We start from the raw sequence: 3,950 nt of genomic DNA on the forward strand, positions 1-3,950 counted from the left end.
ATCATTTCCCCTTCCCGCTCTGTGGGACGGGAGACTTTTAAACGCGCTCTCTGTGCGACTGCACATGGCTAAGCAAAGAGAACAAACCCCCAATCCCCCCTGTGCTTTGGGAGCCAGGTTTGCAGTGGGAATTCTGTAGCTCAGATGACTTCACACCTGGGCATTGTGATTCTTTACCAGTTTCTCTGGCATTGGGACAGTTTTGTGCTCACAGCTGTGATGGCCGAGTGGTTAAGGCGTTGGAGTTGAAATCCAATAGGGTTCCCCTGCGCAGGTTCAAATCCTGCTTACAGCGAGGTCTGTGTTTTAGCCAGTCCCTCGCCCGGGCAATACCTCTGTACAACCCCCTGAGACACTCTCAATTCTCTCCCCACCCCAAGGAAATCCTGTTCTGCTCCTTTCATAGAGATCCCTGGGACACCCCCTCACACTGTGTCCCTGAGGGGTCAGGCAAACTCTCAGCACCTGAAGCCTCTGCCACTCACCTGGTGCCCCATAGATCAGCCATAGCCCTGGTTCTGGCTCCTCTCTCTAGAGTGTGAAAGGAGCCAAGTCAGCGACTCCATGGGAGCTACGGGGCTGCAGAACCAACAGAGCAAAAATAGGTGCTCAGCGCCCACTGGCAGCCAGCTCCCCCCCCCCCACTACAGGCCTTGCTGACAAGCTCCTCCTCTTCCCCTTCAGCGCCTCCCACTTGCCAGTGATCAACTGTTCAGTGGGGTGCAGGAGGCGCTGGGCGGGGAGGGGGAGGAGCAGGGACGGGAAGAGGTGGGGGCGGGAGAGGAATGGGGCAGGAAGGTGCAGGATGGGAATAGAGGGGACAGGGGTGGGAGCTTGGGGGAAGGGGTGGAGTGGGGACAGGGCAGAAAAGGGAGGATTTGTCCTGGGCCCTGCACCCCTCTAGGGCCGGCCCTGAAGGGAAGCACTGACTATCACAGTGACAATACAACTGACCAGCATTGCGGGGGAGGCTGAGGGAGATCCGCACTCACAGTGATGCCAGAGCGTTTCAGCAGGGCTCAGTGAGCTTTATGCTTCTCATGGAGGTGGATTACCAGGAGCGCTCCAGCTGCAGAGCCCAGGTGCTCCATGTGACTTGCCAGTGTGGACACCTCAGGAGTTAGGACCCCTGGGGCTGCTTTAATGGGCTCTAACTTGCAAGTGTAGCCAAGCCCCTAGACTATGTCACTTGTGTGACTTACTTGTGCTATTGTAATAAATACAATAGACGTGCAATGGTCAGAAATCGCACCAGCAGAGAAGTATATTGCAGGGAAACCATAAGGAAATTAAGAGTTTAAATTATCCTGCACATGTCCCACATCCCCCTAAAATGAATCCAACCCACAGGGCACATGGGCAGACGTATCGGTGTCAGGATGCTACATTGTTAGCACAGTAAATGAAGCTGCAAAATAAATGATGTTTAAATGACCTCACTCTATTTTTTACAATCCGGTGTTAAGAGGTAATAGATACAGATGGACACCAGGCAGGGTCGCTTGGAGGATGAAGACTTTATGCTTCCATCCCCCACCACTGTCAAGTTTTAGCCAATTAGGACAAGTCAGCAAATAAGAACAACCTCAGGTCTCAGTAACTGCTGCAGGGAGCAAAGTCCTACAGGGAGCAGTTTCTGGCACTACACCTGCGCAGCTCTGCTCCCCGGCTCTTCTTGGGCTCCTGCTCTCTCCTTAGCTCTGCCCCACTCTGGCCCAGGCAGTTCCAGCTTCCAGGGAGGATGGGACCCCCTGGCCTGGTGACTCCCTCATTACACTGCCTGGCCTGTCAGTGCAGCTAACTTGGAGCTTTGGCCTCTCCCCATTGCCCAGGGGCCTGTCAGTCTCAGGGTCCTGATTTCCCATTGGCCCTTCCCCCTTCTACTGGGACAGGGAACTAGCCAACAAAAATCCCCACTAAGCTTTAATAAGGGGCCAACAGTCCCTTACTTGAGCAGGCCCCATAAGGGTCACTGATGGCCAGAGAAAGCAGAATGAGCTGGTCCCATGGTGTAATGGGCAGCACTCAGGACTCTGAATCCTGCAATCTGAGTTCAAATCTCAGTGGGACCTTGTGGTAAAGCCCTGGAGCTCACACTGCTCCACTTCCCTGTCTCTAGCTCTGCAAGAGCCTTTTTTTCCCCTCCTGCTGGATGGGTCAGGGCTCTAGAACTGACACCTGAGGGTTGGGATTCTCACGGCTTCACCTGGTGCCCACAAGTCTGGCACTTGCCACTGTGCTTTCCCTCTTGCCCACCTGGCGCTTGAAAGAAGCAGGGCCAGGGCCAGGCTTCATACTCAGGGCTGGGCAGGCGGAAGCCCAGCACCTCTCCTCCTCTGGGCACCTGGAGCAGAGGCGGCTGGTGCTGACAGCTCCAAGGGAAGGCTTAAAAGCCACAGAGGCCAGGGCAAGAGGAGGAGAGGACCATGCCTATGTGTGGCCAGCAGACAGCCACAGGGCAAGCCTGCTCCCTGCTGTGCTGAACCCCACTGAAGGCCACCCACAGGCCAGCATGCAGGGCGGCTGCTGATGCTCTGTGGCCAACATCAGAAGATGGTAGGAAAGCAGGGCCAGCCCCCCCGGTGGGGCCTCTGACCGTTCCCACTCATGGTGCTGACTTTGGAAGTGGAGCCGCCCATTTTCTTTGGCAAGTCAGGAAGGGCAAAGGCGAGACTGGAAGCACCTGGGGCTCATGCCCCAGCCTTTGTGACGCCCACCCCCCAACTCCTTCCCGGGGCTCTAGCTGAAGGCAGAGCATTGGCCTGAGCGGCCAAGAAGAGGTTCCAGCCCTGAAGGGAGCAGGACTTGCAGCACAAAGTGAGCACAACCACGAGGGGACTCAAATCCTGAATCATCCGATCCACAGGGAGATGCCTTATCCTTTAGGCCACATGATGAGGGGGTCTAAACACTTCTTTGGAAAAGCCGGACACTGTGTTTCTCAGGTCATCTGCTGAGGGGGCCGAGACTCTCTGGGCACAAGAAGTTAAGTTCCCAGCGACACGTGAGACTTCACTGTATGGGGCCAGGTGCAGGGCTTTGGCAGGGAGGCTCGGGCATTGGGAATTGAGGTGCAGCGGATGGACCGGCTGTCTAGGCACAGAGATTTAGTCTCCCTGAGGAGGAGGAGGAATCCTTCTGACAGGCAGTGGCTGTGCAGAAAAAGAGGAGGGGTTCCTGGGACTTTTTTTGCCTCTCTTTTGCCTGCGTGCTCACTCTTGCCTGAACACTGGGATAATCACTGTTGTGGTGAATGGTGAAGCTTTTTCCTAACAAGCCCAGGTAGCTCAGGTGGTAGAGCATCAGGCTCTTAATCTGAGGGTCCAGGCTTCAAGCCCCTGTCTGGGCGCTCAGCTTTTAAGTTGCCTTGTGTGCCAGGAGCCAAACTCTGTTCACAGCCACACAGGGATTCCCAGAAGCTGTGGCCATTTCCTGGAAAGGTTCCTTTCCTTAGCAAGCAGGAGAGAGGCTGCAGGTGCAGATAGCGCAGTCTCTTGCTGCCAGGAAGCGCTGTGGGGCCAGGTGCTGAGAAAGCCCAGAGGGGGAGCAGCAGAGATGAGGGGAAGAGAGACAGAGAAGCAATGAGGACAGAGCACAAGTGTAAAGGGGGCATCTGGTCTGGCTATTGTGGGGAACTTCCCTGGTTTATACATGACCCTGGTGGAATTGGCCTGTGGAAGGATCTGAGTCCCCACCCCCTTACCCAGAGGCTGCCTGACCTCGAGGACTGTTAGGATACAGAGATTCAGGCCTGTCTGCAAAGGCCTGTACTTTAAGAATTTAGGTGTATTTTTATCACTTAGCTAGTTATAAAGATATAAAAGAGAGAATAAAAAATCACTGTCTGTCTGTGTAATGGCCTTCTCTTACTGTGACAGTCTGAGGCCTGGGTCTTCGGCTAAGCAGCAAAGGCAGCCATAAGGTGGGAAGTGTATGGTCACATTCACACA

General features: G+C 54.9%; 3 non-coding genes across 3 annotated transcripts; all 3 read left to right on the top strand.

Moving 5' to 3' along the window:
* The first annotated feature begins 213 nt into the window (after window positions 1–213).
* On the top strand, window positions 214–295 carry TRNAS-UGA. Its single transcript has one exon. It is a non-coding gene; the product is annotated as a tRNA-Ser (tRNA).
* Window positions 296–2,000: 1,705 nt separating this feature from the next.
* On the top strand, window positions 2,001–2,072 carry TRNAQ-CUG. The gene has a single exon. It is a non-coding gene; the product is annotated as a tRNA-Gln (tRNA).
* A 1,204-nt stretch (window positions 2,073–3,276) lies between these two features.
* Window positions 3,277–3,349, top strand: TRNAK-CUU. Its single transcript has one exon. It is a non-coding gene; the product is annotated as a tRNA-Lys (tRNA).
* The last annotated feature ends 601 nt before the right edge of the window (window positions 3,350–3,950 follow it).

This window comes from Mauremys reevesii, linkage group 23, assembly GCF_016161935.1.
Source record: "Mauremys reevesii isolate NIE-2019 linkage group 23, ASM1616193v1, whole genome shotgun sequence".
NCBI classification, from domain to species: Eukaryota; Metazoa; Chordata; order Testudines; family Geoemydidae; genus Mauremys; species Mauremys reevesii.